The sequence below is a fragment of the Podarcis melisellensis genome, assembly GCF_964234715.1.
Source record: "Podarcis melisellensis genome assembly, chromosome: 3".
Lineage (NCBI taxonomy): Eukaryota > Metazoa > Chordata > Lepidosauria > Squamata > Lacertidae > Podarcis > Podarcis melisellensis.
In genome coordinates, this window is record NC_138530.1 from 106,194,106 (window position 1) to 106,220,729 (window position 26,624).

The 26,624-nt window shown below is 39.6% G+C and overlaps 1 protein-coding gene across 7 annotated transcripts in view; it reads right to left on the reverse strand.

Annotated features, from left to right (window-relative positions):
- MACROD2 (mono-ADP ribosylhydrolase 2) overlaps nt 1-26,624 on the reverse strand; it is a 987,478-nt gene that overhangs the window by 931,383 nt on the left and 29,471 nt on the right. The window lies entirely within an intron of this gene.

The following is a 26,624-nucleotide window of genomic DNA, read 5'->3' on the forward strand; positions in this document are numbered from 1 at the left end:
CCAGCTTGTAAGATTTATTCATTTCATTTATATCCTGTCTTTCAAGGCACTCAAGGTAGCATACATGATTCTCCCTCTTCCTCCCCACCCCACCTTTGATGTTTGTTTGGCCCCCCTGTGATGTACAGAAGGCTAAAAGATAGTGGGTAGCCCAAGGACACCCAATTAACTTCATGCCAGGGAATTCAAACCCTGAGTCTCCTCAGTCCAACAACTCTAGCAACACTGGCTTTCAAATACAAAGTTCCCATACATAAAGTTCACATTTACTGAGGATAAAAAAAAGGTAAAGGTCCCCTGACAGTTAGGTCCATTCGCGAATGACTCTGGGGTTGCGGCACTCATCTCGCTTTACGGGCCAAGGGAGCTGACGTTTGTCTGCAGACAGTTTTTCCGGGTCATGTGGCCAGCATGACTAAGGCGCTTCTGGAGAAATGAGCAGCGCACGGAAACGCCGTTTATCTTCCCGACGGAGCGGTACCTATTTATCTACTTGCACTTTGACGTGCTTTTGAATTGCTAGGTTGGAAGGAGCTGGGACTGAACAACAGGAGCTGAACTATTTCTGTAAATATAATATTATTCTTAATGAAAGAGCTGAGGATTCTCTAACTACATCCTCAAGTGCATCCACATTAAGGTACAGACCATCATAAAACATTGTTTAGACCAGGCATAGGCAAACTCGGCCCTCCAGATGTTTTGGGACTACAACTCCCATCATCCCTGACCACTGGTCCTGTTAGCTAGGAATGATGGGAGTTGTAGTCCCAAAACATCTGGAGGGCCGAGTTTGCCTATGCCAGGTTTAGGCTTCTCAAGAATATGTGTCTTTGCCTATTACTGTTCCCCAAGTTGTTTGTTTCCTGCAGGGACAGAAATGAAATTTTGATATATAGCATGAAACCAGCTCTGTGTTACAAACATGTCTTCAAACAGGAAGGCTGGCAACATCAACCCTGCTGTGTGGGAATTCCTTGCAGATGACCGCAGTGCCTGCAGACAGACAGACAGGTCGTGTATCCATAGCAGTGACCAGAGGTGGAATGACTGCTGGGAGGAGTGCAGAGAGAAGAAACGCCATGGTGCATCTGTAACAGCTGCAATGAAACATGTCTCTCCTGTACTGCAGCAGGCACTGCAACCTTCCAACAGTTTGACTTCACCCCCTCCATTGTCTCTCAAGACACACAGACACACAGATGTTCTTTAATGATAAAATTAAGAGATCCTGTACATACTCCAAGGCAGGGCTTTTTTTTTTCCTTTGGAACTCAGTTCCAGAACCTCTCAGGTGGGTGCCATTACCATTATAAGAGAACAAGGGAAGTGTTTGTGCTGAGTTCCGGCACCACTTTTTCTAGAAAATAGCACTGCTTCAAGGCACTTTAATTTCTCGAGTATTTCTTTCTGAAATTTCTAGGAAGCCAAGATATCAATCCAGCTTAAAACTATGGTTTAATACGCTGGCCTGTTTCAAAGCTGGTAAATAGACTTTCCTAGTTTGGACAAAATGGCAAAATATTATTAGTGATAAGATTCCTGGTTTAATTGTGACAACTGATCAAAGGATGAGCAAAGGGGATACCTGTGTGAGCAAAAAGCTTGTGTATATCCCAACTTCATAAGCCAATATATGAGCATCTAAATACAGCCTTGGAAGAACCTCATTTACAATATGGATATATTTTATCGTGTGGGATAGACTTGATGAATACACCTTGTTTTTTCTTCATGGGAATACTTCCATCCTCATTGTGCCTCTGCATGTGCTCATGAGAACACATCAATCATCTGTTATTTTTCTTTATTTAATTATATGCCTGCCTAGAGACAATATTTATTGGCATAGATAAAGCATCAAAGAGCAAATGGATTTTTTTGTTTCCCTTATTTCTTCTTCTGGCTGGTAACATCCATTGCTATTAGGTCTCCTTCACTCAGGTGAGTGAAGCTCACTTCACCTAGTCATCAAGTTGCTGAGCCTGTGAGAATTAGTATTAGTGAAATGCAACTGATCTGACATCAGTTCCACACAAATAATAGTTTTGTTGTAAACCAGTTATCACAGCCTTTTTGCACATCCTTTCAAAAACTGCTTATGGATATATGCTGGCAATTGGTAACATAATTCCCCACTCCCTTAAAAGAATAATGGAACTTTCAGTATCAGAACAAAGCTCAGTACATAGTTCTGCAGTATTTTCAAAACAAAGAAGCATTTACTGTATGGATATCCATGCATTTTGGTCATTAAATGAGATGAATTTAAGGCGAGAGAGAACCTTGGCAATAGTGAGGAAAGTTGTGCATGGGGCTACAGACAGAGTGGGAAACCTTCAGAAATGCCCCTCCCCATGTGAACAGAAGAGCAACTTAGTTTTCAAGCCAATACATATCGATTTTATATTTACTTTTAAAAAACTATTTTCATTTGTAGTTGTCTTTTTAAAGCAGAGATATGAAGATAAGGTTGATAGTTAAAGAACAAGAGTGAAACATTTTACTTCCTCAGACTGTGTATTTCTCATGCTTTCCTTATATGTAAAAATCTAACACAATATGTGAAAATGATGTGTTTCTTTTCATTAAACACTTATATTTAGCAGAACAAAGCTTGGGCTTCTAGAAACACTCATATTCTTTACAATTAAACCTATTCTTTCCTGATTTCACAGGGCTTGCAGAAGAGTGAAAAATAAGACCTACCTGTAAAAGTTAATCAGGCAAGAAAGATTTGAGTTTTAAAAGCCTAATAAAAGTTCAAAGATTCCAAGAAACTGCAGAAAGAAAATGGCGCTTTAAACCCATACCCTTTACTTAATTCGTTCTGGAGGTCCGTTCTTAACCTGAAACTGTTCTTAACCTGAAGTACCACTTTAGCTAATGCGGCCTCCTGCTGCTGCTGTGCCACCACCGCATGATTTCTGTTCTCATCCTGAAGCAAAGTTCTTAATCCGAGGTACTATTTCTGGGTTAGCGGAGAATGTAACCTGAAGCGTCTGTAACCCGAGGTACCACTGTAGTTGAATAGACAGTAATAGCAAACTACCCCGTGTTCACCTTACGATGCAGGGGACAGAGGGTATTTGCAGAGAAGCACTGGTAGGCAAGAAGAGGGTACATAATCTTTTCCCTAACCACTAATTCTCCCAACCAGATACCTCCTCCAGACACCAAAATCTAAAGCAATGCCATCTGGGAGGAAACAGCCAGAGGGAGGACAGATGCACTGCAGCATGTAGGAGGATTAAGCAACCCTCTCACTCATCAATTCTCCTCAGTAACTGGGCCTCCTACCCACACATTACCTATTATCTTGGCAAACTTGAAACAGGAACCCCACATTTGTTGAAAGTAATAACTCATTTTAAAACGTCGTATCTCTCTCACACACCCCACTCAGCAACACCAAAACTTGAAATGTAATCAGAGCTTTTGTTTTGCAGCAATTCTAGCAAAACAAAACACATACCTTCTTAGAAAACCACAAAAAGTAGTAGGTTGCGGGTGTTGTTGTTTTTTAAAAAAGATTCAGTAACACCATGCATATGTCCAATATTTAAATAATTATTCAGGTTCTTTTAAATATAAACTGAACAAATACATTTCTGTTTACACAAAAAGAATTATAGGCCATGGATCAACACGAATTCTTCTGTTCCACTATATGGACAAAGCTTTTTAAAAATTCCTTTCATTGCAGGGAGATAAAACACATCTGGGACTATGCCAGGGGTGAGGATCCTGTGGCCCTCCAGATGTCATTGGATTCTGTATGTAGGCAAAGTAGCACCAAACTCCAACTATGACAAGGGAGTGCACTGTATCCCGCTACCTTTAGTCCATGCCTCCTATCAAGACTAGATCAAGAATATATGTCCTGCAAAAAGTGTTGGCCTGATGACCATTTGAAACAGCACCATGGTTGTCATGAAGCCCATGAAGTCCTGTGCTGGCCCAATGGCAGCCTCCACATGGATGTTGAAGTCACACTGAACTATCGTCCAGCGGTTCTCCAATCCCATGCCTGAGACCACTCCGGACAGTTTGGTCAAGGACGCTGCTGGGCAGCAGGGCAGTTGACAGCCCAGCATAAGCAGTCTACCAAGTTTTGGCTCTGTTTTGATGTCATTACACTTGTGCCCACTCAAGCATAGTTTTCTTCCTTATTACAAATGCAAAAATCATGCTCTAACGTACTGATAAAATCCTGCTCTCACATCACAAATACCACAGACACTTCCACAACTTGATTCTCTTCCAAGAGGAAGAGATTAATGGGAGATATAGTAATTACAACACAAATGCCACAATGAAGCTGCTTCCTCCATCTAAAAAAAAATATACTCGATGTCAAGCAAAATTCTTCTGTTTATTCTATCAGTGCCAAAGGCAAGTTGTGTCAAGTTTTTAAAAGAGCCAGTATAATTGTGAAATTGCATAAACTGCAATGCTGTAACTGATTGTATCTGATCACTGAATGATGGCATTTATTTTTTAACATGAACGTAACAAAAACATAAACTCTCTTATTAGTGAAAGCAACAGAACCTGCTCCAAATGTAGAAACAATCATATCATGCATAAAGCTAACAAAATATACAAGAGCAAGAAATGTAGTGCTTTTCTTTTTTCTTTCTTTTTTTATTTACATATATTTATTTATACCTTTACGAAGTATAACAACAGATGACACATGAAATAAAAGTAGAAAGAGATATCTAGAGCTAAAGATAAAGGAACTTGTAATGCCACAGTTGAATATAACAAATTAATATCACAGGTTCCAAGTAACATAAACGAGTTTACATTATCCTGTAAAGTATAACCAGTGATTACTTCAACTGTCTTTAATCTGTCTTCCCAAAATTTTATGATTTTAGGACATGCCCCAAATATATGCCATACCCCAGCATTTGAAGATCTATATTTCCAACAGGTACCACTGGCTATTGTGTATGTCTGGCTAAGACGCTGCGGCGTTCAGCACCAACAGAATATAGCACTTATCAATCAATCTCATTATCAATTAACATTCAATTTACACACACACACACACCATGACTTTTCCATAGCCCATAGCATGAAAAAGTCACTTGTCTCAGTTCAGTCCACAACTGCCATTACCATCTTGCGTGTTTTGTGTATGTGATGGTGTTTGCTGGGAGAGTGTTTTCATCATCAGGAGATGATACGCTTCTTCAGTTATTGGCAGTCTCAGGTTGGTGAGAACTGGTGATGTTTCCAGGGACATGGGTAGGGCTTATCTGCTGATTTTTATGCCATATTTGCATTTTCTAGTTGTATCCCTCCTCCTCCTCTCCAGGGCTGAGAATGCATTCAATATGGTGTGTGTCTTCCCTCATCCTGACAGAATAAGAGTACAGGACTGCACTGTTAGCCATTCAATTTGAAAATAATAATAATTAAAGAATTAAACCCTTTTGAGAAATTAATATTGTGGCAGGGGAAGAATGGGGGTATATCAAGGAAAGGTATGGCAACACCACTTCCAAAGTCGGTGTTTCTCAGACTTACCTCCGGAAATGGGACTCAGCTCCACTGAACACAATGGTACATACTTTTGAGTAGACATATATAGGACTGCACTGCAAGATAGCTCAGTTTGGGTCCCCGTCCCCATAGATGGTATTTGCTCATTTTAGAGCTTCTGGGAGGAAGTAGGATTGTCAGATGTTTTAGGCTTGATTTGGCTTTTAAAATGTGCAATTCAAAAATTTGTAGTATATCACCAAAACCTGAATAGTAATATTGTTTTAATTATATTGGATGTGCTAGACAAGTTAAAATGTAATAAGCAAAAAGCAGCCACATTGCTAGAAGGAAAGTTTATCTGATTCCTTAATCAAATTAGCCATCAATCACTGACAATATGGATTTTAACTGAGCATTTTGGCCCACCATTTGTAGAAGATAAATAATGAAATATTAAAACAGCTGATAGCTTGAGATACCAGTAGCAAGGACACACACCCGGTATACTGAAAGGAAGTTTCTAAAAAGAAATAGGCAAGGCGAAGAGGGAGACAGCCTGTCTAAACAGCTTAAATGTTAGTGGCCCTGCCGCTATAAGTTGGAGAGAGGGAGGCTTTGAGTTGCTACTTGCACATTTTTTACCAAGACAGTTTCAGAATTGGAGAGAAATGATAGGGATCCAAACCAACAGCAATTCTGCTTATGTTACTCTGCTCACACACAGGGGCTTTTAAGCTTTCCACTTTAAGTCCCTGATGCACACTGAAAATCCCACCTCATAGGATCAGCCATGACATAAGAATCTGGTGTCAAAAGGAAATTTTGTCTCATCGCTCATGCATGAAACTCATTTAATTTTCCACATTAAACATCACATGTAACTTACCTCATGTCTTGTGTCTTAAATTTGGATAAACACAGTCCAGAAATGGCTTTCATTGGGACAGTGTTTATCTTGTTAATATTGTTGAGTTCTTTGTTTTTCTGAACAATGCATTTTCCTCCACCTGTTCTCTGCTCAGTGAGTGAAAGATATGAACAAAGTTAAGCATCCTGCCGCTGTGGGATGAAGTGCATGGCCTCATTCACTGTTTATTAATTGTAAACAATAAGGTTTTTGTTAATGGGCATGACTTGCACTCAACTACAGATCTACTGAATAAATGCTCTGAATATTCCACCAATATTTAAATTGTAGTGCTCAGAGGAAAGGCAGAAGCAGCCCAGGACAGGCAGAAACATTTCCTCTACCAGCTCTTTCTTGCCCTATACTGTACTTGGTTGTGGTCTGTTGTTTTTAACAAACATATGTAACAGGAATCTATAAATGAGTCAATGCATAATTCTGAAACTCTACAGATAAGCCTCCGAAGGTGAAAGAAGCAAAGCAAAATTATTCTGATCAGCTAAAACCAGAGTTCCAGGAAAACCTGCTTTATCGCGCACTAAATCATCATCATAATAGGAATATGAAAAGGCCAATTGGTCCTGTAGAGTTATTAAACTGATAGAATATATAAATGCTATTATCTCTCAAGTGACTATCACTAGCCTTTGCCATTACCGCATAATGTACATGTATAAAAATCTAATCTTGTATGTAAAATGGGAATTAAACTATTTCAGCAGCTACTGTATATTGAAGGACAATTAGCATTTAACCAAAATGTGCAAAAATAACCTTAAAAGGGTTATCAGCATTAATACAAATATTCTCAGCACCTCTCAACTATGCATATTGAGTGCCTCCAATATTACCAGAAAAAGGGGCATATTAATACCATCCCATACTAGATCAACCAGTTCTCCCAAACTACAGTGTTTTACCCAGCAACATCCTGAAACCATACTCCTTTTACACTAGCCACACAAAGGCAGTGAGTCCAAAACAAAAAGGTTAAACATACTCAAGTAGAAGACAATAAAGTTGAGCTTCACTTGCATCATCATCACCTTAGAGACCCTCATCAAAGACTTTGGCAGCCTCCCCAAGCTAGCCATCCCTCCTGATGCACCTGATGTTCTGGAAATTTTAGTCCAGAACATCTGGAGGGCATCATCTTGGGGATGCTGGACCAAGGCAATGGGATTGGAGAAGATCTGGTTCTGTGCTTTGTTCCTTTGAGAGTTGTACAGTGGTACCTCGGGTTAAATACTTAATTCGTTCCGGAGGTCCGTACTTAACCTGAAACTGTTCTTAACCTGAAGAGCCTGGAACTAAATTGTTTCAGTTACTATCATACATCAAAATGCAACTTGGATTTATCTAAAACATGGGTGGGCAAACTAAGGTCCGGGGGCCAGATTCGGCCCAACCACCTTCTAAATCCGGCCCGTGGACGGTCCGGGAATCAGCGTGTTTTTACATGAGTAGAATGTGTCCTTTTATTTAAAATGCATCTCTGGGTTATTTGTGAGGCCTGCCTGGTGCTTTTAGATGAGCAGAATGTGTGCTTTTATTTAAAATGCATCTCTGGGTTATTTGTGGGGCATAGGAATTCGTTCATTTCCCCCCCCCCCAAAAAAAAATATAGTCCAGCCTCCCACAAGGTCTGAGGGACAGTGGACTGGCCCCCTGCTGAAAAAGTTTGCTGACCCCTGATCTAAAATGTATCAAGAATAGCATCTGTGACAAGGCAAGGATTATGTGGACCTCTTCTTGGAACATGTGGTGCAGCTCCTTGAGGTAGTAAAAGTGTTGTCTCTGCTGCCATTGTTATTCTGGTTATATTAATTGCTTCTATGTTTCATTGGAAGATGAGACATCACAGCACTTGCTGCATTTAATTCATGTGCCCATTCTTCTCACTAATGAGAACACTACCAGAACATAACTACGACCATCACCACTATTTAGCAATGAAGAGATTACTAATAACTGAAGCACAGAAAGCCTGATTTTTTCCAGAGACATCCAGGGCTTTAGTGTAAAAAATCATTTGTAGAACTGGACTCTAGAGAGCAAGACCCTTAATTGCAGATGCCCACCATGGACAAAAAAAACACATTAAAGCAGGCTTGACTTGCTTCCAGAATTAATCTCTTTTCCAATTAAAACAATTCCCAATATAAGATAATTATGCCTCAAACTATAGGTTCTGCAAAAGCCAAGTATTTAGAAGCTAGTTTACTTTCTTTGCAATAAAAAATAGGATAGCTATTCTCCTGCAAAATTATACTAACCAGAAAGTTGAAGGAAATTCTTTCAGACACCACATTTAAACTAGAAATAGCAACTGTGGTCACTAAACAAACATCTGAGGCAAAACTGCCATCAGTACAAAAAAGAATACACTGCAATGTGTTGGTTTGAAGGTGTTCTCTTATTATTTTGTCCAGTAAAAAATGCTTCTGCTTAAATAATACTGATATTTATGGTACAAAGTTGTTGTCGTTAGTTATCTTTGGCATTCAGAAACAAACATAAATGGTTCTATATTTTGGCTCTGGTTTCCAAACCAACTCTGCACATGCAAAATTACCTCCTTTTCCCAAGTGGGCACTGCAGGTCACAGGGCCTTGGCACTTTATTTAAGTTCAGTGTATAATTATTTAATCTAAGAACTATTATCTATTGGCATATGAGCATAATTACTGCATATACAAATATTAAATTCAGTAAATCATGTTGGCAGCTTGGGGGGGCTAAAGAGACTCCCAATCTCTCAAGTCAGTATCATGTCTGACAGCAGGAATAGGAAACCCTCTTCCAAGCCAATAATAATAATAATAATAATGGAATTTTAAATAATTTAGAGCATAAAGATTTATACACCAGCACAATTTTCTCAAGGCCATGTTAACATTAACTTAAGAAATCTATTCCTATTCCTATGTTTGAAACACTGTTTTAATTTACTGTTTAAAAATTAATCTGTGATTTAGCATTTTTAAGCTAGAAAGTATGGACAATTTCCCCAGTGTTTTATGTTTATGTTTTATAGATTGTGGACTATGGCACTTTCTTTCCTTGAAGTGCTAGAGGTAAATGTTGTATATATGTACCTGCTGTATAAGATATATACTGTGTCTTGTACTTATTACTATAATCAAATGAAATGGTTAGTTATACAGCGACAAGCATTTATAGATATTTCTTTGGTGGATTGATGCTGATTCACAGGCGAAAGCATTTTATGCAGAAGAGCAAAGGACTGTCAGTCACTAAATTTCTTTGTTGAAATATAGTCCATATTAGAGCACCTCTTTCACCACACCATAGTACTGACTCAGCTTGCCCCATCCCTGCCCCAGCTCTCTTTCTCTTATTTTTTTTTACATATGCAAACCTTATTTAGTGGATCTGCAATGTAATGTTGCCCACTTCATAGCTGCTTAGCTTCCCTGCACAGAACTCCTGTTGTCTACACCTCTGCATCTTAAAATCTAGTTTTATTTCTCACATTTCACACAGGACATTGCCAATAACCCCTTTGCCATTGCCCTCCAATATTAAACTACCAACGCTTCAGAGGTAGATCAATGTGTTTCTTAACATAAAATGGCAAGTCAGGTACATCTAATACAACTTGATGCGATCTGTTACAAGTTATGTTCTTCACGTTTCAGTGGTTTGGACAGAGTTTTAAATGCACTTGTGTTGCCCTTTAAAGTAAAGAAGATATTTCACAGTAGGTTATGTGGATTCCTCATATCACTATGAGAATACAGAGCATGGTAGAATTCTTTGATGGAGAACAGCATCAATACAAAGTCAAACGTTTGTTTTAAGGCATCAATTAGCTGAACTCTATCTAAAACATACACACTTCTCACTTTCTCTTTCAGCATTACTCTTTAAAAAATGCAGCTGTTTCCACCTTTCTATTACTTCAACTCATTTTAAACCACATTCACTATAATAACCATTGCACTATAATTCATAAAGCGAAACTGTCAAGCGGTTTTATATGTAGCATCAAGTAATATATGTCTTGTCATTTGAGTAATCTGACACAAACCAGCCATATAAAAGTATGAAAACAGCATGGGAGGGGAGGGACATGCTAAATATGATACCATTTTTGCAAGGATACCATTTTTTTTTTTTTTTTGCAATCCCTGGCAAAAGAATACGCTGATCTTAGGCTGCTTCCAACAGTATCATTCAGCTGCTAGTAAGGTTTCCATTAGAGAAACAAGGACAGAAGCAGTTTTTGGTATCCATTTTGCAGCCCGCCCCCCTCTCCAAATCTCATCCAGAAAATGGGGGCATCTTTCAGGGCTGCTTTAAGAAGGCTCGGGGCTGCACATTGAAATCACTGGAAATTGCTTCTCCCCATAACCCACTAGCAAAAGCTATCCCTGTAGCCAAAAAGATCATTGACAGCAACCCCTATCTTGAAAAGGGAATAAAGCCACCACCTGTCCATTCACAGCCCTACTTACTTTTATCCTAAAGATGCTTATTACAGAATTATAGAGTTGGAAAGGACTTGAAGGGTCATCTAGTGTTTCCCAACCTTGTGCCTCCAGATGTTTTTGGCCTACAACTCCCATCATCCCTAGCTAGCAAGACCAGTGGTCAGGGATGATGGGAATTGTAGTTCAAAAACAGCTGGAGGCACAAGGTTGGGAAACACTAGTTCACCCTTTGCAATGTGTTATAGCATTACACTGCCTACAGTAGGTCTTAAGTGAAAATGGGACAGGAGATTTCTTCATTTTACTACCAACATCCAACAACTCACCCACTTAAGTAGAGAAGTCTCTAATGCTTCTCTTAAGGAAATTTATCCTTAATGAAGGTTCTAGCACTGTAAAATATTTTGACCTAAAGGTATATTCTGTTATGTCATGAACTCTTAGCATTAATTGTACTGTCAGGTCCACATATTTGCAAACCTGAAACATAAAATGTACCATAGGAATTATGGCTGCAATCCAAAATAGTGGCATAGTTGCTGAAGCAAAGATAACACAAATGCAGCCAAACTTCTCCGTCAGCTGCATCTGCAGTCAGAGAGAGGTATTTGCTCATTTTAAAAAAGGCCTACAAGCTTTTTTAAAAGGTGGAAGAAATGAAGATGATAGAAATGCCATATTACACTGTGCTATGCTTCTAGCTCATAGTACTTAATTCCTATAGCAATTTTCAGTGTACCAACCACTTCCAATTCTTATCTCATTTATCTTCAAAGCAATCCTGGAGGATATTTGCAAAGCTACCCAATGAACTTTGTGACTATATTGAGTGTTTAAGCTCCTCAATAGCACCATAGCATATAATGGGAGGAATTCTACATCACACTATTAGGATCATTCTGTCAGCGTAAGCATTTCATCTTGCCAGATGGAACTATCACCACTCTCCTCTCACACACATATTCTGTTTGGGGGGCCACGGTGTGTTGGGGGAGGGGGGCAAAAGCTCTGTTGCCCTAACAGGACTGATTGGCTAGGGTGCCACTAGTGCAACTGTTTAGTTGAATCTGGGCTTGTGTGTTTGCCTAAATCTAAAGGATGAAATGTTTTCAATAGAATTACAGTACTTTTTTAAAAAAAAATCTCTGAACATCAGTGTACTATGTGAAGAAGACTTTCTTTTAAAATATATGGCCTATGAGAAAAACTCAAACACAACTCAATAATGCCAAGCTCTATCCAAGAGTAATATTGTTTATAAAGTAGAAAAGGTAGAGAGGTTTTTAGATTTCTTGCTGAACTGTGACACTGTGCAATTTCATGAGCCCATTAAGTTTCAGAACTCTAAGCACAGCACATCTTGTAAAACAGGAGAGAAATGTGTTTTCTGATTACTTGGTTAGGTATGGCATGATGTAATTAGCTTAGCCAATTAAACCTCAAATGTATAAGCATGAGATTTATGTGTAATAGTGCATCTGTTTTGCATCTGATCTAACCCAACCACCTGAAGTCTTCAACTTAAAAATATATACCAGGCTTTTTTCAGCTGGAACTCACCGGAACTCAGTCCCAGCACCTCAGGTGGGCACCATTGCCATTATAAGAGAACAAGGGAGGCGTTCATGGTGAGTCCCAGCACCTCTTTTTCTAGAAAAATAGCGCTGTTGTTGGCAATATCCAAATAAAAAACTGTACCTGGGAAATCCGTATCTTTGAAAATCAAATGGGAAAAAAGTTTTCCATAGTTTTGCTAATAAAGATGTGTTGTAATAAGCTCTTCCAAACAGAATCATTTGAAACAAGGTATCCACAGTGGCTGAGCTTCATGCTCCGACACTGGGGGGGCGGAGAGCAGGTGGGGGCGGGGCGGAGTTGGTGCACTGCCCACAGAGGCATGGGGGTGTGGTGTGCTGACCGCAGGGGCGTGGCACGCCGCCTGCGGGGGCATGGTGCCCAGCGCAGACAAGGGGGCAGCCACGATGGCACCCCACCGGGATCGTGCTGTCAGAGGCTGCGCGCTCCCCCCGCACTCCTCTTCCTACGCCACTGGGTACCCAGCATGTTTTTAATCATTGTGTATGGTGAGCTTGTACATACCACATGATGAAAAACCAATAGCCTATGGGGTATACATGTGTTTATGGCATTATGCATGCATATGCATGTGTGTTGCCTTACCCTGTTTAAACTAAAATCTGAAATGCATCACTAGAATAAATTCAAACCGTCTGAACAATGAGCTATGCCTTGTCTTAAACCATCCTTGAATCATAAATGGGCCTGCCCACCCCCACCATGCAGGCGCCTTCACAGCATGCAGCAAACCAAACAGAAAATCCCTAATTCTCCTGTTTCACCCAAACCGGGAAATTATCATTGCCAACATCAGAACAAGCCAATATATTAAATTAATGATTTAAGTTGGTGTACCACCCTGGTGTCTTCTCAAATAAAACCACAGGGTTGTATTCATAACTTATCTGAATACCACCCATAGTTTCCCAATACAGAGAAAACAGGAATTAGCTGATTTAACTCCTTGTGCAAAGAGGTATATTGAAGGGGCTGAAAGTGTGTGTGGGAAAGCGAGTGCATTTCTCAGTTTAATAAAACAAGCTGTGTTCATCCAAATGTAGCTTACTCAGAAGAAATGCAGCTAAACAATAAGAACACATTAACTGAGTGATGCATAGTTTTAGCTGCTGGACTAAAAACAGATTAGAACAGAAAGAGAAATAATTATAGTTCATCAAGCAAAACAGAAAAGGGAAAATACTGTAATTAAATAAAACAATCTCATTATATGAAAAACACACACCAATTTTACCAATATATAAATAGTAAATTAAACTAAAGCACACTATATTGGTTTTCCTGGCTGTCATTATCTCATTGGCATTTTTACTTATATTCTCTATACATATTTTCACATCTGGCAATTCAGATATGCCACACTTGACAGTAATGTATCCTTTTCAAACAGAAGCATACACAATATCTTTTGATGATATTTTAATTGGTTAAAGACCACACACCATTGTTTGAATACTGAACAGAACTCAAAGCAGCATCTGTATAACACATATCTAACCAATACAAATGACTGTGAAAATGTCTGCTTTTGCATAGACCATTAAGCTACTCATTAAAAACCAAATAAGGGTATATTGTAAGCCTCTTTTTTAATGAAGATAGGTAGTTGTAGTTCAAATATAATTAATTAGAAAAATTGACAAGTGTAGCTGCAATAAAATGCTGTGGAACACTGCTATCTTCTCGCAGACACACTCATGGGAATACAATAAGAATATTCGAGCTATTAAGAAACACATTTCTATCCAATATATGTATCAGCTAGTAATCAACACTACTGAACATTAATTTTTATTCATTTTGTAAGATGACATTTGTCTTTAATAGCATGACACAACAGCTAAAGTATAAATCTGATATTTAATACAGTCTTGCCTTGGTTTTGGAACAGTTTAGCTCATGAATGTTTTGGCTCCCGAGCGCCGCAAACCTGGAAGTGACTGTTACAGTTTGCGAACTATTTCTGGAAGCTGAACGTCCGACGGGGCTTCCGCAGCCAATCACAAGCTGCACTTTGGTTTTCGAACATTTTGGAAGTCAAACGGACTTCCAGAACTGATTTCATTTGACTTCCAAGGTACGACTATATAGTGCTTGATTAGAGGCATGGAATTTCTGAAGATAAAGGTAGGGAGCTCAACAGTTGAGGAGATAAACAGGTTAACTGTGGTAGTTTTCAGACAATTGCCTCATCCACATTCTTTGCCCATAATGTTAGCAAATCCTAATTATTTGATCCTGAGAATAAGCCTGCCTACCCACACCCCAGAACAGAGAAGCTTCCTGCACTACATGCTATGATAGCACAATATAGTACAGCACAAACTTTCTTCTTCTTCTTCTTCTTCTTCTTCTTCTTCTTCTTCTTCTTCTTCTTCTTCTTCTTCCTATATTGAATCAAATGGTAGTTTAAACGGAGAGCAAATGACTGACCCAGTATCACCCAATGAGCTTTATGGCTGAGCAGGGATTAGAACCTAGGTCTCTCTAGTAAGATACAATCTAAGTCAAATCCCTTATGAATACACAGTGGAAGTGAGGAACAGGTTTAAGGATTTAGATTTGGTGGACAGAATGCCTGAAGAACTATGGATGGAGGCTCGTAACATTATACAGGAGGCAGCAACGAAAACCATCCCAATGAAAAGGAAATGCAAGAAAGCAAAGTGGGTGTCCAATGAGGCCTTACAAATAGCGGGGGAGAGAAGGCAAGCAAAATGCGAGGGAGATGGTGAAAGATACAGGAAATTGAATGCAGATTTCCAAAGAATAGCAAGGAGAGACAAGAAGACCTTCTTAAACAAGCAATGCAAAGAAATAGAGGAAAGCAATAGAATGGGAAGAACCAGAGATCTGTTCAAGAAAATTGGAGATATGAAAGGAACATTTCGTACAAAGATTTCCATAATAAAGGACAAAAGTGGAAAGGACCTAACAGAAGCAGAAGACATCAAGAAGAGGTGGCAAGAATACACAGAGGAATTATACCAGAAAGAAATGGATGTCCCGTATACCCCAGGTAGTGTGGTTGCTGACCTTGAGCCAGACATCCTGGAAAGTGAAGTCAAATGGGCCTTAGAAAGCACTGCAAATAACAAGGCCAGTGGAAGTGATGGTATTCCAGCTGAACTATTTAAAATTTTAAAAGATGATGCTGTTAAGGTGCTACACTCAATATGCCAGCAAGTTTGGAAAACTCAGCAGTGGCCAGAAGATTGGAGAAGATCAGTCTACATCCCAATCCCAAAGAAGGGCAGTGCCAAAGAATGCTCCAACTACCGCACAATTGCACTCATTTCACACGCTAGCAAGGTTATGCTTAAAATTCTACAAGGAGGGCTCAAGCAGTATGTGGACCGAGAACTCCCAGAAGTGCAAGCTGGATTTAGAAGAGGCAGAGGAACCAGAGACCAAATTGCAAACATGCGCTGGATTATGGAGAAAGCTAGAGAGTTCCAGAAAGACATCTACTTCTGCTTCATTGACTATGCAAAAGCCTTTGACTGTGTCGACCACGGCAAACTATGGCAAGTTCTTAAAGAAATGGGAGTGCCAGATCACCTCATCTGTCTCCTGAGAAATCTCTATGTGGGACAAGAAGCTACAGTTAGAACTGGATATGGAACAACTGATTGCTTCAAAATTGAGAAAGGAGTACGACAAGGCTGTATTTTGTCTCCCTGCTTATTTAACTTATATGCAGAATTCATCATGCGAAAGGCTGGGCTGGATGAATCCCTAGCCGGAATTAAGATTGCCGGAAGAAATATCAACAACCTCAGATATGCAGATGACACAACCTTGATGGCAGAAAGTGAGGAGGAATTAAAGAACCTTTTAATGAGGGTGAAAGAGGAGAGCGCAAAATATGGTCTGAAGCTCAACATCAAAAAAACGAAGATCATGGCCACTGGTCCCATCACCTCCTGGCAAATAGAAGGGGAAGAAATGGAGGTAGTGAGAGATTTTACTTTCTTGGGCTCTATGATCACTGCAGATGGTGACAGCAGCCACGAAATTAAAAGACGCCTGCTTCTTGGGAGAAGGGCAATGACAGGCCTAGACAGCATCTTGAGAAGTAGAGACATCACCTTGCCAACAAAGGTTCGTATAGTTAAAGCTATGGTTTTCCCAGTAGTGATGTATGGAAGTGAGAGCTGGACCATAAAGAAGGCTGATCGCCGAAGAACTGATGCTTTTGAATTATGGTGCTGGAGGAGACTCTTGAGAGTCCCATGGACTGCAAGAAGATCAAACCTCTCCATACTGAAGGAAATCAACCCTGAGTGCTCACTGGAAGGACAGATTGTGAAGCTGAGGCTCCAGTACTTTGGCCACCTCATGAGAAGAGAAGACTCCCTGGAGAAGACCCTGATGTTGGGAAAGATGGAGGGCACAAGGAGAAGGGGACGGCAGAGGACGAGATGGTTGGATAGTGTTTTCGAGGTTACCAGCATGAGTTTGACCAAACTGCGGGAGGCAGTGGAGGACAGAGGTGCCTGGCGTTCTCTGGTCCATGGGGTCACGAAGAGTCGGACACGACTAAACGACTAAACAACAACAACAACAACTCTCTAGTCAAAATACTGTTAGTTTAACTCAGGGGTCGCCACCATGGCATTCATGGACTTACGCTTGCCTACAGAGGCCTTCTCTAGAACAGATAGGCATCACTATCCTTGATGAAATTAGGCTTGAATTAAGCATTCTACTGCAGTAAATGTAATAGGGTATGGGGGTGGGGTGAACATTCTGAGTTCCAAATGTGCCCAAGGAACAATAAATGATGGTGTCTAATAACATGACATAACTGTACAGACCAGTTCTTACTGCTACTTTCCTCCCGTTTCATTCCAGATGCATCCACAACTGCACTTCAGCCTAGGCCTCCACTTTTTGAATACTTCGTCTGTCCCAGCAATGTCCTGCTCCAGGAAGCCATCGATGATGGACCAGTCCCTATGCAGTCATCACCACATTGGCTGTGGGGAAGCCTCTGGCATGACTTGGATGGCACATTAAACCATAGTTTAAAATTAACTATTGCTTAACATGAATAAGTAGAGTGCTGGTGTATGCTGATTGAAAGTTCCCACTTCGTTTGCTACCCGCCCCCCAACCTCCTGCTGTTGCCATGCCAGGGAGGAAACAACCAGGAGTCATCTTTGTGTCATGTGTGAACCAGCATTCATCATTTGCTTCTCTACAAACTATAAGAAAAGCCAGCCTCTGCTTGCTTTCTTCCTGGCCGTGGCAACAGCAGGAATGGGGGGGGGGGGGAGTGAAGAAGGGACTTGAGCAGTCTGCACTAGGACATCCACATTGCTCATCCACATTAAACCATTATTCTATTAACTATGGTTTAATGGGACCAGATCTGTGTGGCCTCTCTTTGCTGGCTACGCAGCTCTAGTCACAGTTTCCTCTTCCTAGGGTACAGTAATCCTTGCTTATACATAATACTTAACATAATAATAATAATAATAATAATAATAATAATAATAATAATAATTTGTAAGGTGCATGGATTTTCTCCTCTTTACCTAATATTGCAGATTGGTGCTATCCTCTGGTTTCTAGTTGTCTTTTCAAAAATTAGTCATACACCATTCCCCTATCTACAAATTTGCTACAGCTAATGACAGAGCATAAGTTAATATTGATCCTTCAGACCTCTGAAAAGAACTGTGAATGCGCCAACCAAAACCATTAAAGCAGTAATGTAGCTAGTGATGGGGCTCCTGAGCAGAATCAAAGTACTTCATTGCTAGGCTTTAAAATTTCTGTCTGAATACATTAATTCAAACTTAAAATTGTATACTTTTCCAATATTTTGGCAAACCAACATTTTTAATTCTGTAGGAATGACTTTTCCATAGTTACTGAAAACTTAGGATACTGTAATTGTTTGCTCTTTCTCAGGTTCAAGGAACACTAAAATTCAACTGAGGGAGAAATAGGTTTCATTCCCAAACCTCTGTTCTTTTTGGCATATATATGTGCCTGTTGTAAATTGGCTGTTTTTCAGGACAAATGAAGCATCTAAGTACTTAAGCAATGTTTTATGATAGTCAGAAATGGAACCCAGGTGTTAAAGGAAGTCAATATACTTTAATTCCTTTCACACTTACAAGCTACATTTTTCAAATTAGGAACCATGCATGCCTAAAGTTCATTAATCCTCTGAAGTTGCACTTCTATTGTCTTTTAGTTTAATCATAACACCCAAGAACAAGTAAAGGTCATACACTGGGCTAGAGTTTTAAGATATTTTTGGTGACTTTCTACATTAACTTACTGCCTTAGTTATTAGTAGAAATTTTTTTTTATTAAAAAACAAGAAGTGAATCAATGGTTACTCACTATAATGAGAAATAAAATTATTTATCAGTTAGACAAAATGCATTGAGAGATGATGATGATAATGATGCTTAATAATACACCACCTTTTCCCCTGATGGGACTCAAGGCATCTTGCAGATAAAAACAAGAATTGCTAAAACATAGGGGGAAACTATCATTAAAAACAATTAAACATTAACAGAATTAAAACTATATACATATATAGAATCTGTTTAAAACAAATAGCAATAAAAAACAGCACCAGCCCTTTCATTAAATGCAGTAATTGGAGATTCTTCATAGCAGAGAGAAAGCCACCTTAAACTGAGTTAGACCACTGGGGTCACCTAGCTCAGTACTGTCTGTGCTAATTGGCAGTGGCTTCCCAGGGCTTTAGGAATGATTATTTTCCCAAGCCTATACAGCGGTACCTCGGGTTACAGACGCTTCAGGTTACAGACTCCACCAATCCAGAAATAGTACCTCAGGTTAAGAACTTTGCTTCAGGATGAGAACAGAAATCGTGCAGCGGCAGAATGGCGGCAGCAGGAGGCCCCATTAGCTAAAGTGGTACCTCAGGTAAAGAACAGTTTCAGATTAAGAATGGACCTCCATAACGAATTCAGTTCTTAACCTGAGGTACCACTGTATAGAGATGATTAAACCTGGCGCCTCCCACCAACAAACCACATGTTCTACCATGGAGCACACATGTCTCCCTTCCCTCCCTCTGGTCCCTACAGCAGGCTCCAAAGATTTACGGAGGGGGCTTGCCCCTTATTTTTAGGGTATTTCTTTTATTCCCAATAACTGAATCCTAGGAACATCCTTGCAATTTAGGAAAATGCTAAGGAACCAGTAATATGCCACTGACAGTGCAAAACCAGTGGTTGATTCATTACCGCTAGTGATCACAGGCGTCCCTGTTGTCTTAATTCCCTTCTTCTGGTTTAGCAAAATGATGAAGTTATAGCCAAATGCCAGCAGTGACAGGTGGAAGGAGAAATGGGGGCAGCAAGCTGTAAAAGGTGTCAGTTCCCACCAGGGCAAAGGTGTAACCTACACATCACTTTCTTTAGAGAAAGCAAGTGCTATAGAACAGTGTTTTTCACTAGTGTGCTGCGGAACAGTGGTTGAAAAACACTGCTATAGAAGCCCGGAATATTTAAGTAAGATGTTGTTCTGAAAAGCCCAATATAATTATTTTAATAGAAGAATGCATGTTTTCTCCACCCAAGTCCCATAATATTAAAGACAATGAAGAAAAATAATGCTGGTGAAGAAAGTATTTTTTGCACAATGCAATTATCTTTTTCCTTATCCAACAGAAAATCCCACCTCAGCAAAGAAGAACTGCTTGACAGAAAGGAAAGTATGATTAATGTGGTCTCCAGATATTAATCACTGTAGAACATGATACAGTGCAAAATATTTGACACTGTATAAAATAGACGTGAACTAAAAATATAAAACCATAAACAAGAATTGAATACTAATTATAGCAAAAAACAAATTACCATTACATTTTCTCTAGCTATATCACCTATAGATTTCACAGCTAGACTTAAAAGTTAGATAATTTCCTGACATTAAGAAATGTAAATCCAGCATTGATAAGTTGAAGTTTTACAATTATCTACAATTTATCAATAAAAGAACTAAGGGTTATTCCCATCTATTGTAACAACAGAGCATTTTCTAAGCATGCTGAAGGTACTGAAGAAGCATTCAGATTGGCTACTCCAAAGAGTTATCTGCTAGCTAACTTGTTTCCCTTCTGTGTCAGTTTGAAAGCAATGCATTTTGAACCATACAGTGCTACCTTGGTACTTGAACGCCTTGGCTCCCAAACAAATTGGCTCCCGAATGCCGCAAACCTGGAAGTGTTCCGGTTTGTGAACGTTTTTCGGAAGCCAAACATCCAACATGGCTTCCAATTGAGTACAGGAAGCTGCTGCAGCCAATCGGAAGCTGCACCTTCGTTTTCAAACGGTTTCGGGAGTCAAACGGACCCTGGAACAGATTAAGTTTGAGAACCAAGGTACCACTGTATTTCCATTAGGAGAAGTTGTAGTGGAATCAGTTAGATGCAGAAATTACAGTTGCCCAGTGTCTTTGAATGTTTTATCACTTCTCAACTGCAGGTTACAGCAGGCGGCAATACTGAAACAAACCTGGGCTGCTGTGTATGATATGAATATACCTATACCTTTGCTATATTAATATTGCAGCCATCTTATCTACAATTAATTGTACTGGAGGTTGTATTTCAGCACCTGATAGCCTGCATTCCTTTATTCTGAAATGCAGGGGAACATTTTTAACTTACTTCACTTTTTTAACATGACCTTCCTTTTGCTGTCAAGGAAAAGTGGTCATTGCTCATTTTTGCTGTCTTACAAACTAATCACTTCCACTCCTGTAACTATTTACAAGGTTTAAAGTAGCACATTGTCAGTTCCAGCTTCAAATAATTCTTATGGGAGTCCATAATCTGCATGGATTTATGTGCTTCTTCCTTGTTTTCTTTCATGGTGCATGGGCAAGTAATATCTGGACCACAGGGTCCCATCATTATTTAGATGTGAGAACTTCAATAACATTGACTATTGAACTCACATGGGGAAGTTGGCAGATGTGTGTGAATGGAATAATGTCTGAATTGGCCCATGGTAGAAGGAAGGAAGGAAGGAAGGAAGGAAGGAAGGAAGGAAGGAAGGAAGGAAGGAAGGAAGGAAGGAAGGAAGATTTCAAAGCTCACACATAGGTGAAAAATGGTGATGAGAATTTATAGCAGAATATTCACAAACAAATTATGTCATATGTAACCTATTCTACTTTTGGAAAGAATGGACCCTTCCAGTATTAATTATAAGGGGTAAAATTCCCTGGAAGGTAATAGAATGACTTTATTAGGATTACAATATTTTGTGAAAGATGAAACACAATGCAGATTATGTTTTTTGGTCAAATAATTTCTTATATAAACAGCATTACTGGAACCAACAGAATGCAGCATTACCTGAACCAATCTGGACACAGGCCATTTCATGTGTTATCTCCAATTAACATCTCCCTCCCTAAATTTTGGCAAACTTTCATTCAGTCCAATAAACATTCTGAGATTGACCTACAGTTTCAGACACAAGACCTACAAAATGTTGGGCAAAAAAGGAGACATAATAACAAGTGTTGTTTCAGTTAATTATGTGGATTGAAATTTAGCCAAATCATCAGAACAACTTGGTACTTTTATGCAGGCTCATTACCTACGATTTTTGAGGCTAGTCAAGACCTCTGCTTTATTATGTCTCATTCAAGAGAAAAGCACTAAATGCAAATACCTTCCTAGGGTTTTTAAAGCAATTTTCACATGGCTTGTAGTTCAAAGGAAGCAAATAGTTCAGTACATCCTAGAAAGTTCATTATAGTTCTTTAAAGCTTCATATGACTGGGGCAGGGGGAGTGCAATTAATTCTATAATGCAAAAAGGCTGAAAGCAAGTTCATGAAAATAACTAAAAAGAAAAATCCCACACAGTTAGAAAATTAAATAAAAAGATTCATTAATCAACTTGGGCTCTACGATCATAATCTGAGGCACTTATCTATGTGCCTTGTCCAAGGGCTGTGAGAAAGGTGGCAATAAAAGAACATGCCGTTTCAGTGGTGGCCCACTGTGAGATGTTCTTCCCAAGGCAGTTCACATATTTAGCTTTGTAACTTTTGGTTTCAAAAATCCCCCTTCCAGGGAAGAACAAGGAATGGAGTCAGGATGAAACCTTGTAGTCACAGGTAGGGACAGCTATTTATTTAAGCACATAGCTTATTTGGTCCCGAGTAAGCTTCCAACAAAGTTATTTATTACCGTTATCATTATTATTAAATGTATTCACTGCTCTTTACAGAATCTTACAAATATTAAAAATACAAAAAATAGAGAACAGTAATATTCATGATACTAAAAAAGCTCTTGCACTGTCAACATAACAAGCCCGCAAGTTGTGTGCATTTAACTTGTGTGTATTCAGTTTCATGTACAGTACTTGGCAAAAAATAAATAAAAAGGAGGTGGAAAGGGGTGGGCAGGATTAGCAATCCCACCCGCCATTGAGCCCAACTCTATCCCCATTTAACTCTAGCATAAATTGGGGGTTTACTCTGTGTATGTATATATATTTCCTTCTCCACCTTACTAAAAGATGAGCAGCAACAAGGTAGAGAATGGCATAATCTATAGTTTACTATTTTTCCCCCTCAACCAAATGCTAGTTACATGATGGAGATCAGTTACATTACTAGTGAGATCAGTACTGCCCTAACTACTCTACAGCAGCAAACTGCTTTAAAGACCAGTGATATCTAATTTTTAAAACCACCCATTTGGCAGCCACTGTTGTTTGAAGAAATAAAAGACGTGATCACTGCATTGTACCATGGCCCTCTTCTGAGACTTTTGGATACTATGCTAACAAGCCTGAGATTTTCATTCATTCATATGAGTACACTGAAGAGCAGGGAAACATGCTGTAACACACAAAGAAAATAACATGGGAACTCAGTCAGTTGCCCAGGTGATAGTGAAGCAACGTGCTGAAAAATTAATGGCCGTGAAGCAGCACCAAAAGCAGACAAAAAATTCATTTGCAGCTATCTTGATTATGAAAGGCAGACTGATTCATGGAATCACAGCACACCCTAGTGACAGCACTATGCCGCTTGCCACAACATTTCAGCATTTGAACAGGTAGAAAATATAAGAGTTCTAATTACCGGACCAATCCTTGCATTTATATACACTAATTCAGGAAATTGTTAGTACTGTACAAGCAAAAGCTTAAGTAATGTTCATATGTACTTTGCATTCTATATAAAGCACATTCAGATACAATTCATTATTTCCATCCAGTATTTAATGTCAGTCAAAACTCTTAAAATTTATTCCACATAACCTGAATGCAGAACTAGATGCAGTTATTAGCAAACCATAACCTTCAAACCTGTATTGTGATTGGAGTAACTTACAAGACAGGCTTAATGGGTAGGTGCAAGAGGTACTTTTCCTTAGTCCAATGCTCCCCAAAGATACCCCACTACACTGGGATGACTTCTGGTTTCAGGGCCAATCTGAGATAAAAATTAGAACGGCAAGGGAGTCATTTGCATGAGAGAATTGGTGGGAAGGGTTGGGCACCCTCTCCTCGAGTCCAACAAATATTCTATGAAGTGCATATCTGAATTACAGCACACACACAAGAGTTCAGTACCCCATTATTCCAACGCAACATGTAGTTCTGCCCTGAGATAGTAAGATGTGCTTCATTCCACCCAAGTTCGAATACCATGAGCTGGCTCTCATAGATTGATGCACAAATGTATGAGAGAGAACACTGGAAAATTAAGATTCAGAAGCAGAGCACATGTTTTACCAGAAAAGAGCCCCAGATTTAATCTCCAGGGTCCTCAGTTAAAATGGCTCTCATGTAAGAAAGATCTCTGCTTCCGAGACTTATTTCCATTCACAGTAAACATTGCATGAGATGGACTATAGTTTCTCAAGCCAGTTTAGTTTAGCAAACCAGGAATGAGTGCTGGGATCATTCACTCCCTACTTCGATCTTACCTTCTGTACTCTTATCTTAAATAGCAGTTTCCCCATCAACAACCAAAATGGGGTGATCAGTTAATGCCAGTTTACTAACCAAAAACAAAGAGGGCACCCAACAGGAGGGAGCAAGAGGTAGGGGAGTGGTTCCACTCGCCCTTCTTGGCTTGTTAAACTGTGATTTAGCACAGTGGGAAAGGTACAGGTGAATGGGGATAGTGTCTAGCATTTCTGCTATTTAACGTTACGTTATTCAAAAGGCTCCATTGCCCATTATTTGGAAAACTTTATCTATATTCTCCAAAGTCTTTTTAAGTCAAATGTTAAACACTTAAGAAAAATGCCATGACAGGCTAGCATAATACAAGGCTGCATACTTAGCTTATCTAATTATATGACTTGAAGCTTAAAAGTCTCTGTATGGGCCATAGTGCCAAACAATTTCCTGAATATGCTGCATCTCTGGAAACAGGAAATAAATACAGTCAAATTCAATTAGTGCAAAGCAATAAGTTACATTATTTGGATGATTGGCTTTATGTTTCACTGCATTTTATTATCTATTATCTTAATTGATACAATTAACACAGCATTTTTCTTGCTTCAGCATAAGATGATCCATGAATCATGAAATAAACACAAAGCAAAAAGCAAAAAGCAAACAGAACAGCTACCTTAAAGACTGGATGCTGTAATCACCTCATTTCTTATTTTTAAACAATTCTACAATCAGTCAGAAAACAAACACTTTCAAGTCACAATTTCCAAATACTCAATTAATAAAAGTGTTCTGCCACACATAGAATTTTAGCTAAATTGAATCCATATATAGCATGATAGGTGAGGCGGCAGCCGGACTGCATGCAAGCTCCACACGGCCCGAAACAGCATTGTGGGGCTTGTATCTGCCTGCCACCTCCCCCTCAGCCGCTCTACAACTGAAGGCGAGGCGGTGGGCGGATTCCCTGCAGGCTCTGCACTGCTCAAAAAAGAAGTGCAGTGGCTGCAGGAGACACGTGTGGCTCAGGCACGGTAAGTGACGCCCCCTGCAGTATGGCGCCCAGTGCCCCCCGATCTCCCCAGCTACACCTCTGTTCCCGGTGACAAACATGTTACATTTAGGAAAGCCCAGCTATTATTTTTCTCATCTGTAAAGATGCACAATGATGGCAATCTGAAATACTTGTACCAGGGATGGATCTACTATGAAACTAATGAAGCTTAAGAAGAGAAGAAGAGGAGTTTGGACTTGATATCCCGCCTTTCACTCCCTTAAGGAGTCTCAAAGGGGCTAACAATCTCCTTTCCCTTCCTCCCTCACAACAAACACTCTGTGAGGTGAGTGAGGCTGAGAGACTTCAGAGAAGTGTGACTAGCCCAAGATCACCCAGCAAGCTGCATGTGGAGGAGTGGAGGCGCGAACCCGGTTCCCCAGATTATGAGTCCGCCACTCTTAACCACTACACCACACTTAAGCTTCAGGATCCATGATCCTGGAGGGGCCCCAGAAGTGATTGCTTTAAAAAAACAACTGGTCTAGTAGACCCAACTTGAGTTCAAGCTAATTTTTTGTTGGATATATTTTGACAATCCCAAAGTTTGAGACTCAGTAGCATAGATGTTGGAAAGGTGGAACATCAAGGTAAGTTGTTCTGCTGTGGCTAATGTACACCCCATTTTTAACAGAGGTCGAGACCCTAGAGGAATAACAATGAGATCACAAAAGTACTTAAGTGGATTCCAAAACACAAACACCTACAGTTGAAATAAGCCAAGCAAGCACCACTGAAGCCTGTGATAGTGCATAAACTGTGAGAGCTCTTTCTAGCAATATTCAACCCACTGCTAACACTTTTGATACAGATGATAATCACAGTGGTCAACATGAAAGTACTGCAGAACAGAGACTAAGCAGAAACATGAACAGGAAGCAAATTTAGGGATTTCAAAGAATACAGTGACCTTGGACACTGGCGCACAACAGTTGATTTCATACAGAACATGGGTTTTTTGCAAAAAAAAGAAAGATAGATGTATGTACCAATTTAAGCAGGGTTTACAAGGAGCCAAAAATAAGTTTCTCAAACAAGTATTTTGGAAAAAATATTTTAAAATGGCCAGACTGTGATGAGATCCTGGTTGATTTACTCAAAGAGCAAAGGCTGTATGTACTGTTTTGTTTGCAAACTTTTTTCACTTACATGACTTACAACAGGTGG